At 48.2% G+C, this 13,415-nt stretch overlaps 1 protein-coding gene across 1 annotated transcript in view; it reads left to right on the top strand.

The window, feature by feature from the left end:
• Positions 1 to 13,415, top strand: part of LOC119396386 (transcription factor GATA-4) — a 177,481-nt gene that overhangs the window by 19,451 nt on the left and 144,615 nt on the right.

Genomic DNA, 13,415 nt, shown 5'->3' with positions numbered 1-13,415 from the left:
GCAGGCGCAAATCGCAGCAGCAAATCAGAGACGAGTAACGGCGACGTCGCACGGCTGTCTTGGCGATTGTATCAGGATATATATACGCGTGATGAGGAGAAGCGCGATCGGCGTCGCAAACTTTTCCTCAGCGTGAGTTTTCCGGTTCTGACGCGTAGAATCCCGCATCACGCGTAAAATACAGCGAATGTGCGTGTCCTCGACCGGCGTCACGCTTCGGTGGAGGAAAACAACGCGTATTTTGAGTCACGTGGTACATAAAACGAATTTTAGGAGGCCGAGGGGCGCGTTTCACGCTTACTACGCGTGAAAATATTTAGAGTGTAGGTTGCGCCATTTTATGGAACGCTGCTTTCAGGCGTGGCGTCTTTCATATTTCTAGCTTTCGTCAGCCTCTGCAGCGGCCCACCAGCGGTTGCATACCGCTACCACTTAAACTCGATATAGCATTGAATTTTGGCAAAAGTCTGGATTTTCGTGATGTGTGTAACCCTCCATGTCGTCTTTACATGTTGCCCTACAGCGGGCTTTCATTCTATGCACTACCACGAAAGTCAACGAAGTCTACACAGAAAGTGTTGTTCTTTTACGTTTGTTCCGCGCCGCGGGTACAACGCATTCGTATGGCATGTGTGAGCGTCAGACGTATTCACATTAAGCCAGCGTGGATGTGCTTAGTCCAGTGGTTAAGGCACTCGCATCCGGAGCGTGAGCGCCGTCGTTTAAACCCGGAACCGCCAAGAAAAATGTATCTTCTTTCGCAGAACGCTTGTACCCTTGTCCCAGTTTTTTCAATTGTTTCCCTGCAAATCCTGGGAGCTGCCGCTCCATCCTTGCGGCAATGCTTCAAGACACGCCTGAGGATCTGCCTGGCGCGCAACCGTCCCGTCGGGCCACGTCCAGGAAACGTGGAAACGCGTCAAGCGACACGGACAGTGAGGCAACCGATTTGTACTCGGAGGGCTTCGAGTCATCGGACGATGACTTCAAGGTCGTCATGAGTCGAACGGCAAAAAGAAGACTCCTGCGGACGACATCGTCGGCGAGTGTTTCTACCGTGAAGACTGCAGCACAACGTTCGCCGCACACCATGCTATTCATGCCCGAAGACCCTACGTCCAACTTACGACTCCTCAATAGGCAAGTTCTCTCTGTGCTTCTCGAGGAAACCGCGCCGAATCAGATCAAAGACGTGAGGATAAATGCACGGAAGAATGTCCTTGCCGTAGACGTTCTGCACCGTAGTGCGCTGCAAAGCCTGCGGAACATAACGGTAATCGACAAAGTGAAAGTTCGATCAATGATCTCTACAGGTTGTAACGGCACTGTTGGCGTCATTTATGACGTCGATCTTTCCATTCCACCTGATGTCCTGCCGGTATTAATAAAGCCAACTACAGAAGGCACTCTCATCACGCACATCACAAGACTTGGCAACTCACGTTGCTTGAGGCTTGTGTTTGAGGGAGACAGCCTTCCCTCACACGTCAAAGTAGGCCACGTTCGCCACTCAGTCCGTCCATACGTGCCGAAGCCACTGCAATGCTACAAATGCTTCAAGATAGGACACGTCAGAGGTGTCTGTGGGAACAATGTTGTGTGCCCGCGGTGCGCTGAATCTCATTCAAAAGACGCCTGCGGTGCAACTGTGTTAAGGTGTCCCAACTGCCACGGCGCTCATGAAGCCTCATCCAAAGATTGCCCGCGCTTGAGGAACGAGCACGCGGTACTCAAGCGTATGGTGCGGGTCAATTCAACGCACAGAGAGGCGGCCGCTACACTTCGGAGACGACGGCGTCGACACCGAAGAACATCACGAAAAGACTGCTCTGCCGATAGCGAGATGTCATCCTCCATCAAAGCGGCTGCCTTACGAACACCGAACTCCTCGAAGACGGACACTGCGAAATCAAAGGCAGAGACAGCAGTCGCACCTTCCGAAGAGTGGCCCTCGCTTCCACAAGCTCAACCTGCTACGGCGTCACATCGAATCCCACCACCCTCAACGACCCAACGAACCACTGATGCGACGACTGAAGATCGACAGGTCGTAAACTTGCTGCAGTCGCTGATTAGCGCCATGCGCGAGCAACATGAAGACCCCGTCTGCGCAGAGCGCACTGCAGGTGCTGGACACCCTGAGTCCGGTGCTTGCAGCTTTAGGGTAAAACCACGGCCCTCGAGGTACCATCGTTTCGAGAGGAAGTCAAGAATGCATCTGTCTTTCAGTGGAACGCCAGAGGTCTTAAGTCGCGCATGTCCGACTTTAGACAGTTTGTATTTACGAACCGATTCCCCATCATTGTGATATGCGAGCCCAATCTGTCTGCTTCCGTCAGATTGTCAGGCTACGAGTGCTTTATGTCCTCCACCCAAGGAGAGTGTAGCAAAGTTGTTGTGTTCATGCGCCGTGACCTGACATATTCATCACCCTGTCCCACCTGACGAAGAGAATCAATATGTTTGCCTTACTGTGAAGAAGAATAAGGTCACTTTCACAATTCTCGGAGCTTATGTATCCCCATCAAGCCGCCTAGATTGCGAGCGCTTACGCGATATTTTGACATCGACTCCACACCCGTGGGTGATCACTGGTGATTTTAATGCCCACCATTTTCTATGGGGAAGCTCAAAGGTCAACTCTAGAGGAAGAAAGTTGGTGTCATTTGCCTCGGAACACGAACTCAGTGTTTCTAATGATGGAAGCCCTACATATCTACGTGGATCAGCCTACAGCAGCTGCCTGGACCTCACTCTTGTTTCACGCTCGTTCACGAGAAAAGTGCACTGGTTTTCAGATTTGGAAACGCGGGGTAGTGACCACATTCCAAATTATCTGAGGATAGAAGGTTTGACCAGCTCCAAGTCCTCCAGAGCCCTCCAATGCACCGATTGGCCGAAATTCAAGACGATAATGGAAGACTGTTGTAGCGACGGCTCATCCTATAACCTAGAGGCCGCGATAAAGGATGCCCTGCAGAACTCCACGCATTCGCTTTTGACGAGTTACACGAGTTACACACGCACCGATTTCGACATCGAACTTGAGAAGCTTCGTGCAATGCGCCGTCGCGCAGAACGAAGATATAGACGCACAAAGTGCAAGGATGATTTGAGACTGGCTCGACGCACTCAGAAGAAAATACAGCGCCACATGGATAAACTGGCTTCGCGACGATGGGCATCCTTCTGCGAGTCGTTGGATCCGCGAAAGCCTTTATCGCTTATATGGAGAACTGTCCGTGGTCTTCGCACAACATTTAGTCAGCGACACCCGTTTAAATCTCTGGCACTTCACTTGCAGTGTAACGAGATTGACGTCGCAGAATCCTTCTGTAGAAGGATTGCCGGCGACTCAAATTTCACAGATACAAGGACGGCGGAGCTCGGCCTCCCATTTCTCTCACGTGATCACCGCATGGAGTGCCCGTTTTCTATGGACGAGCTAGAAGCTGCACTGGCATTGTGCAGACGTTCTTCGGCGCCAGGACCTGACGGCATTACATATCGTGCTCTTTGTAACCTTGGAGACGAAGCTCGGAAGGCACTCCTGCACCTATACAACGACTTCTGGCAGACTGGTAAAGTTCCCCAAGCATGGAAGTCAAGTCGCCTCATTCCGCTTCTCAAAGCTGGCAAGTCGCCGCTGGACATTTCCTCATACCGTCCTATCGCGCTTGCCAGTTGCGTGGGAAAAACAATGGAAAGAATGATTCTAACACGACTGGAATGGTACTTGGAGCACTATGAAATCTATCCAGATGCCATGGCCGGATTCAGGCGCGGCCGATCGGCAACAGACAACGTTGTTGATCTGGTGACATATGTCGAACACCAGAAGACCTGTAAGAGACTGTGTGCTGCTCTGTTTCTAGACGTCAAGGGGGCTTATGATAATGTATCCCATGAAGCCATCCTGAGTGCATTAGAAACAGTAGGTCTTGGTGGCAAGGTATATATGTGGGTGTGCAGCTACTTGCAGAGAAGGTCGTTCTACGTCACCACGGAGAATGGCCCGACAACTGAGTATTACAGTAGCCGAGGAGTCCCTCAAGGAGGAGTTCTAAGCCCTACGCTTTTCAATCTAACCCTCATTGGACTGGTCGAAAGCCTACCAAGCACCGTAAAGCTTTCTATCTACGCTGACGACATCTGCATTTGGACTTCAGGTGTGACACGGCTTCAGCTTCGCGCACGCCTTCAGAAGGCAGCCACAATGACGTCCTGCTACCTTCGTAAACAAGGCCTGGAAGTGTCTTGCGGGAAATGTGCAGTGGTAGCATTCACGAGGAAGCCAATGTCTGCCTATGGTATATCAATTAACGGAGACCTGATATCATTCAGCAGAAGCCACAGGTTCTTGGGAGTCATAATTGACAGAAACCTGTCTTGGACTCCACACGTGAACTACTTGAAGAAGCGGCTGACTGCTATATGTCACATGTTCAGATTCCTTGCAGGAAAAAAATGGGGAGTGCCGATACCATCTATGTTACAACTGTACAGGGTTCTGTTTATTGGATTCCTACGGTACAGCTTGCCTGCAATATCGAACACCGGCAAGACTAACCTGCGCGCGATTCAGAGCATTCAAGCCCAAGCTCTTAAGATATGCCTTGGGTTACCCCGCAGCGCGTCAACGGCTGAAACCATTGCCATCGCGCAAGACTACTCAATCACGACACACATTATCACCGAGACAATGCGTACGTACCTCAGGCATTACGCCAGGACCCCTTCCCACCATCTGGCGAGCCTCGCTGCTGAAAGGCCCCGCACGACATATAGTGCCACTGTCGGCAAACATCGCTCGTCATTTACTGCGGGGTACGCACCTGCGTCAAAGCCAGTGTTCCCTCCGTGGTGCTTGAGCCGCCCACGAGTTCACCTAACGGTTCCGGGAGTGCGGAAGAAGTCAGACCTACCGACACATGCACTGAAACAATTGAGCCTACTCCTACTCTACGAAAACTACGGTAACCACGTCCACATCTATACGGATGGCTCGACTACGTCGTCCAGTTCTGGTGGTGCGGTGGTTATACCATCACAAGGGATAACTCTGCGTCTTAAAACTTCACATGCGACGACGTCTACGGCGGCAGAACTCGCGGCTCTGCGCAGCGCACTAGAATTTATTGATACTGAAAGACCAAGTAAATGGGCTGTGTTTTCTGATTCAAAACCGGCGTTACAGTGCCTGCGGTCAGTTCTCCGACGAGGATGCCACGAACAGTTGACGTATGAAACCGTAAAACTTCACCACCACGTAATTCAAAAAGGCCACGATATTGACTTCCAGTGGTTACCTGGCCACTGTGGAATCAGTGGAAATGATTCCGCCGATCACGCTGCTCGCGCATCACACCAGGAAGCAAACATTGTCCCAATTCCGCTTTCAAGGACAGACGCTGCAAGGCAGATTCGACAACTGGCCCGCAGTCTCACACTTACGGAGTGGAACGCACCAAGCATCAGACATACCAGACTACATCAACTGAACCCTTCACTGCAACTCCAACCTCCATCCGGCCTTCATCGACGCGAAGCTTCGCTTCTCTATCGCCTTTGGTTGGGAGTTGCTTTTACGAAGGCATATACAACGTTAATCGGAATGACGGACAGCGCGGCGTGTGATGTTTGCGGCACCGAAGAAGACATCGAACACCTGCTGTGCCACTGCCCTCGTTTTTCCTCGGAGCGACAAGTACTGTCCAACGCACTGCGGCGACTGGATGATAGGCCAATTTCCGTGCAGGTGCTACTACAGCACCGTCCACATCTCTCGGCGGCCCACAAGGCAGTGAAAGCACTCTTGTGTTTTTTGAGAACGACGGGCTTATGCGAACGCCTCTGACTTGTGGTGCAATCCCGCACGCTGTAGTGAATGCACTGCATCTCTTCTCTCTCTCTCTCTCTTATTTTTTTTCTCTTTCCTTTCTTCTATTTCTCGTCTTTCTATTCCCCTTCCCCGACCCCCCAGTGTAGGGTAGCCAACCGGAAGTGTTTCTGGTTAACCTCCCTGCCTTCTCCTTTTTCTGTTTCCTTCCTTCCTTTCGCAGATTTGTTTCTTTATGACGAAGATCGTCTTAAGTGAGAAAGGCGGAGAAGACGAATTAACAGCGTTCTCGTGGAGTCGGCATAAAAATTCTTGCGCATCAAAATTGTATGTAGTTTGTAGCACCATGCGTATCTACGACAGATCAGTAAGTTGTCCCTAAGATGTTTTTAAAACTAATTAATGATTTAGGCCTACTAGGGGACAGTAGAAAGCCTTCCCGGATTGAACATTAACTTGCTTTCAGAAAAAATGTAAACGACCCAAAGTAATATTTACGTCACACAGAGAAATAACCAATCGCCAGCACGCATATTACGACTGCTGATGGAGCCAAATGGTACAAGCGGCGCTAGCTGTATGTCACCATGAACAACCGCTAAGATCACTCTACTCACGCGAACTAGTGTGAAATTAATCACACTATTAATATTGGCAATGTTCAAATCGGTAGTAAAACGGTGATTAAAAGCTTTGTCTTCAGCGCCGACTCTTTAAGCTAATGCTCGTGACACGAGCTTGCACCGCGAGAGACAGAAAGCATTTCTTTATTTTTTCACTAGCGAGGATCATAAAGGGAGAAACTTACAGGTTCCCTTGTGCATTCGCCTAAGGTGATTCGAAAGTGAAAGTCATTTCTTTTTCTCTTTCTCCTCAGTCCACTGTACTGATCCCCTCGCCCACGAAATGTTTCTGCACCTAACGTAGCTTTGCACTGCCTCCGTGATCGAAGGAATTACAAGTTTTCTGCACCTCACGTGCCTCCGGGATCGGCCCACGTATGAACAAGAGACAATGTCATGTGATGACGTCCTCATGTGACGTTACGTTATGTGACGCCATGGTGACGTCATGATGACGTCCCGAATTTCGGAGATCTGCGACGTCGTGATCATGCCATACCGTGACACCATCACATGACTTTTCGCAACACTCGTGCTGACGCTGACAGTCACTTTTCGTGTTTGATGAGCCATCTAAGGCTTTCGCCTTAATAACTGCGCCGGTGGTATGAGTGAAATTTATTGGCGCCATACGGGCATTGGCGGCTGTTCCGTAGGACCTTACGACAATTTGCCGTTATCACTGTTGTTACCGTCACTCGTGACACGTACATGACACGTATGCGCTTACTAAGGCGAAAGCCTTACGTGCCTCACAAGTCCAATCAACCGGCATCGTCGGCGTCAACGCGAACGATACAAGATGTACGTCAGATGACGTCATGCTGTGACGTCAATATTAACGCGTTGCGACGTCATGTGATGACGTCGCATCATATCGTCGCTGGGTGAAACGTTGGCCGATACCGGAGCTAGCGCAAGACCATGCTGGTGAGATACAGAAATTTGACGCACGGATATGACGCACGTGTCATGTACGTGTCATAATTGCCAGCAACGACAGCGATCACGAAAATTTGTCATAAGACCCTTGAGATGCCCGCACGGCACAAGTAAACGTCACTCGTGCCACCGAGTGAAATCCGCCTTTTTCACGACGCCCCTGCGCATGCGCTCTCCCCAAGCGGAAAAGTCGCGAAACGTCTCTTCATCTCGGAGGCTTTGCTTCTGGCAATACCGGTTGTCCCGGCCACTACCGAACCCCTACCAAAACGGCAGAGGGCAGCACAGGAAAATTGCTTCATTTTGGCTCTAGTCCAAGATTAAATAAAAATTTCCTATCTCTATTTGACACAGAAAGCATCACGATATTAGGTTAAAGACTCGATCCCGAAGACAAAATTCTCTCACCGTTTCACAACAGATTGGAAGATTACGAATATTCGTAATGTAATTGATTGCAGAGCCGTTGGCGTGAGTAGAGAAATCTTGTCGGTTGGTTATTGTGACAAGCAGGTAGCGTCACTTGAAGTATTGGGCTTCATTGGCGGTAGGTCCCAGGAATCTCGCTCGGGCTAATGTAGTTGCGCACACAGTGCTTTAAGATTACCCAACAAAGCTGTCCCTCAGTAAGGTTTGCGTCGTAATAACTCCGATTTTTGAGGAGAGCAATTTAGGCCATTGTTCTCCACGCATCGCTCTACCGTATTTACAGCTTGTTGTAAAATCTCTTCTATGTGACCGTCGCTCTCGCCCGTCACCCATAGGGTGATGTCATCCGCATAGAGACTGTGCTGAAGCCTTTTGATGCGTTCCAGCTCTGAGGGTAGACCGAGTACCGCCACATTGAAAAAGAAAGGGGAAAGCACCGAACCTTGTGGTGTTCCCTTGTTGCCTAGTTCGAACTCTTCGGATTCCGCTTCTCCGGCCATGATTAGGCAACTTCATTTATTACTAAGCCTAAAGAAAAAAGGAATCGTGCTGTGGGTGGCAAAATCGTTAGACTATGTCTTGGTGCCATAGGGTTTCTTACAATAATACCTAGAGGGGAATCTGGCTTCGGATTTGCTTCGGATGGATTAGGTTCTTGAGATTCGCAACGCCTGTTTGCCGAGTGTAAAACAAAACGATATGAAGTTATTTCTAATTAAGACTTACTTCATTATTTTGTACGTAAAACTTATTGCAAAAACTTTGCGTGACCGTGAGATGGAAGTGAAACCTGGACAAATTCAACCACCAGGGTATGCATGGCTCTGCAATTGTGTTCCAGATTTGGCATCACCAAATAATGAATTATTTTCTTGACAACACTTAAAACAAACGGGCTTGTCGTTCCCTCGAAAGTACGCATTATCTATTTATGGAAATAACAGTACCGTACTCAGTGAGAAACACTTAACGTATCATCTGCGGCGATGCCAGATGCGTCTGTCCAAGTGGCCTGCCCCCAACGCATCTCTCGTTTTGTTGTGAAGTCGAGTCAGAGGAACGTGACGGTGCGTGACCATGCCAGTGCAGTTTCCTGCACTGGCATGGGACGCTACATCTATGCGCAGCGGTGAGTGCACGACGCTTTGCTGAAATTGTCAAATACAGCCTGTAAAGCTCCAAAGTGACAGCAAACCAAGAAACCTAGCGGTCTTCAGCCTCTTTGAACAACAAAGGCAGTGCTTGAGTGCTTTGCAATGCACCCCACTGCTCACGCCTCGCAGAGAACGAGACTGAAACTGTAGCAAAAGATCCGTAGACAGTTCGCTAGCTAACGAAATCCAATCCGAAGCCTGTACTTCCCATCATTCCCATGGTGGTTGAACGATCGCAGCGCCAGTTTCCTCTCTAGGTTATTGTATAAAACTCTATGTTTGGTGCGAACGCATCTACTGTAGGAAGTCTCGGTAGACTACACAGCGTTGCACGTGATGTATGAAACGGATTACACAGTTTTGCACGGCGGGTACAACACATTCAGATAGTTCAGCTATATTCACATGGTGCAAGCGTGTATGTGTATCCCAGTTGTTCGCACTTGCTTTCGGAGATTCAGAGCCTTCGTTTAAACCCAGCACCGCCGAGAATTTTTTTTGTTTCTGCATTTCTTTCTTTATGGCGATGGTCGTCTTATGTGGCAGAGAGACGGACGAACAGCTTTCTCGTTGTGTCGGTACAGAAATGCTTGCGCATTTGAAATGCAGATGCACCATGTGCTCAACTGCGAGAGATTGGTAAGCTGTCCCTCTGCTTAGTAAAAGTTTATTTCATCGTAGGACGCTACGAACACTTGGGTAGAGTGCCTATACAACAAGGACAGTGACATATACAAATGAATAAGCACTATATACATGAAACATTTTTACAGAAATGTCCAAGTTCACAGGATGTCCCTAACACATGCTACTAGGGACTAACGTACACACAGTTATAACAAACTTATTTTCACACAATATACGTGACGTCGTGAACGTGCAAGCATATATATACAACAGAGATACGGGGACATGCACACACATAAATAATAAACGTATATACGTTATATACATTCGTCAATAACTGCCTGATGACCTGGCTACAATAACCAGGCCAGATGAAAAACCATTCGCTCACGTCCGTCAACCACCGACAGGAAACGGCACGACCGCTGCCGTAGAGATTGCTCTTCCCCAAGGAAGCACAATCCCTCCGACAAAAAGGACATAAGTTCAGAGTATAACCGTTCCAGAATCGGAAACAGATCATGGCGACGGTGACCCACTTCAACAGCCTCACACCTGTTACGCCACCAAGAAAAACGCAAGCCTTGAAAAATCGAAACTGGACGATTCCGAAGACTACTGTAGTTGCGTCTAGGTTGTTCGTAGGCCTTAGCTATAGGTGACGAGAATTGTTTCTAGGTTGCTTCTAGGTCGTTTCTAGGCTTTGGCTAGGTGATGCTGGGTTGTTTCTACTTTGATTCTCAGCGCAGAGAGGTTCGAGTTAAACCTCAAGCAGACACGACACGGATGCCCAAACTCCAGAGACAGAAACACGCCCTGAAACCAAGCCTTCGCACCTCTCGTAGGTCTACGGGCACGTCGTCGTTGGCGTAGGCCTTCCATCACTTCGGGGCCTTCTCGCAGCCGCCGTTACCTTTCCCGTTCCCTAGTGGTGGGCTAGATGTTGCATTCTTCCTTTTTAGTATAGACCAGTGGTGAGTAGTGGGAATTACCCGATTTCTGTGGCCCATACCCATTTATCATGACAGTTTTCCGATAGGCCGCACAAATTTCTGTGGCACATACCCATTTGTTGGGCTAACTGTTGTCTTCTTCATTTTTAGTGGACCAGTGGTCAGTAGTTGGATTTTCCCAATTTCCGTGGCACATACCTGATAGGCCACAAAGGGCAGGCCGCACAGGAAAGGCCGCACAAATTACGGCTGCCTTATTCAGCTTCGGTGTTAAAAGCCCCGCAACAATTAGAAGGCGTGCGAAGCAACTACGGCAGCAACGATCAGATATGACAAAACGATTAACTCCTAGGCCACGGAAAACAGTGTTATGAGCTCTCCGAAATACCCTTGCAATTACACGTTGCTGTAGCACATGCTATTTGGAATGCAGTTAGGACAAGTCGAAGATGGGACCATGATCCCCCTCTCTGGTCTGTCTTGTGTTGGGAGTACTCTCCATCCCAGACGCCACATGAACACCCCCTCCCCCTCCCGTGATATTTTTTCAATTTTGCGTGAGTATATATACACGCACACATACAAACGCACACACGTATATAATAGAGTAGGGCTTTCACGAAGTGGAATGGCTTCTCAATTTTTAGGGCGAAGGCCTTAGATGCCTCATCAAACGCGAAAATTGACCGTCGGCGTCAACACGAGTGACGCAAGAAATCATCAGGTGATGACGTCACCATGCAACGCCTTCATGGCGTCTCAGATCGCCAAAACTTGTGGCGTCACCATGACGTCACTATCAAGTCACATAACGTGACGTAACATGATGGCGCCATCACATGACATCGTTGCATGGTCAAATGTGGGCCGACCACAGAGGTAGTGCAAAACCACGTTCGATGCAGGAAGCTTTCCGAGAGGGGTGGTAGTTAGATATAATAACTATTATTGGGGTTCAACGTCCTAAAATTACGTTATGATTATGAGAAACTTACGCCGTAGTGGAGGGCTTCGGAAATTTCGACCACCTGGGGTTCGGGCCTAGTGGAGGATCAATACACCGACTTCAAGAAAAAAAAAGATGGCTTTTGCCCTCGAGTCGTCTTAGGTGAATGCGTAACTGATAGTGTGTGCGTGCGAGCGCGTGCGAGCGCGCGCGTGTGTGTGTGTTTGTGTGCATGTGTGTGTGTATGTGCATGTGCGTGTGTGTGTCTGTGCGTGTTTCTGTCTGAAGCTGGGGCCTGCAGCAACATGCATGTGCCTGAAGAGTGCACATTTACCAAATCGAAAACAGTACAGGTTCGCCTGCAGAACAAAAAAAGTTATTTGTCCACTTCGCTGACGCGGCCTGGACACATGGCTTGTTGCCAAGAGCCAATGCAGGCAGCAAATGAGCGCGGTCATTTTGTGCACGAGTGGGCAATTCCGCTGCGGCTATAGTCGGCAGCGTATAACATGGATTGGCTAGGCTGCTCGTTCGACTTTCGTCTCTTTGTTAGTCGCAGCCTGACAGCGTGTCGCCGTTGCACAGCCAGCTGTTATCTTATCAGCAGCTAGTAGAGAGGTTAAAAAAAGCAAGAATAAAGGAAGGCAGGAAACAGTAGCACTAATGAGGGCTCAGCTGGAAAACAACAGCCGTGACAGAGCAGTGGCGTTTGCACAGTGGGAACCCGCTGCTCTTAATTATTTCTCTCTTTCTTTCTTTCTTTCTTTCTTTCTTTCTTTCTTTCTTTCTTTCTTTCTTTCTTTCTTTCTTTCTTTTGGAAGGGCCACTAATACGTAATTACAGTATTTCATGTAGGACATGTAAGATAGATAGATAGATAGATAGATAGATAGATAGATAGATAGATAGATAGATAGATAGATAGATAGATAGATAGATAGATAGATAGATAGATAGATAGATAGATAGATAGATAGATAGATAGATAGATAGATAGATAGATAGATAGATAGATAGATAGATAGATAGATAGATAGATAGATAGATAGATAGATAGATAGATAGATAGATAGATAGATAGATAGATAGATAGATAGATAGATAGATAGATAGATAGATAGATAGATAGATAGATAGATAGATAGATAGATAGATAGATAGATAGATAGATAGATAGATAGATGCAGAGAGGTTAACCAGGTTATCAGTCCGGCTAGTATATGCGGTGCACTCTTGTCCGGCTGCCTACTCTTTACTCGGGGACGGAGCAAGGCCAGAATGGTTATTTCGGAGCCCTATCATTCGTTCTCCAAAGGCGCAGCGCGATTAAAACAGGACGACAAGAAACACACAACCACACCAAAAGCGCTGAGAAACAAGTGGACCCAACTGCGGAACATATTAAAGTCTTACTGCCTCCTATCATTCGGTTAAACAGTACGTTTGTTTCTGACCGTTAAACTAATTCTTCGAAGATCCTAGTATCGTTAACTTGGTTATAAGAACAAAAGGAGTGTTCTTACTGCATGAAATTTAATACCAAGATGCGCATATCCGAAATAAGCGCCGAAGCCGAAGCGATGGCACGTTAGCCTGACGTCAAAGGTTTCAAGACGTGTTCTCGAATACATCTTGTGGAGAGTTGCTCTGTAAGCAATTTGATTAAATTCAAGGATTTCTGCGTACAGAGACCAAAGATATGTTTACCAGGCATGCCGTCGTGCAGGGAAACTACAAGCTAACTGTCACCAAGCAGGGTTCTTTAACGTGAACGTAAATCTACGCAGTACACTGCATTTCGCTTCCATCGACATATGACCGCCGCGGCCCGGTTTCTAATGCGAAACTTTGAGCTTAGCTGTTAAGTGTTCGGTTCTTTCAAAAATGTAATATTCACGCAGC

Source organism: Rhipicephalus sanguineus, chromosome 6 (genome assembly GCF_013339695.2).
Source record: "Rhipicephalus sanguineus isolate Rsan-2018 chromosome 6, BIME_Rsan_1.4, whole genome shotgun sequence".
Lineage (NCBI taxonomy): Eukaryota > Metazoa > Arthropoda > Arachnida > Ixodida > Ixodidae > Rhipicephalus > Rhipicephalus sanguineus.
This window is presented reverse-complemented; position numbering and strand designations above follow the sequence as displayed.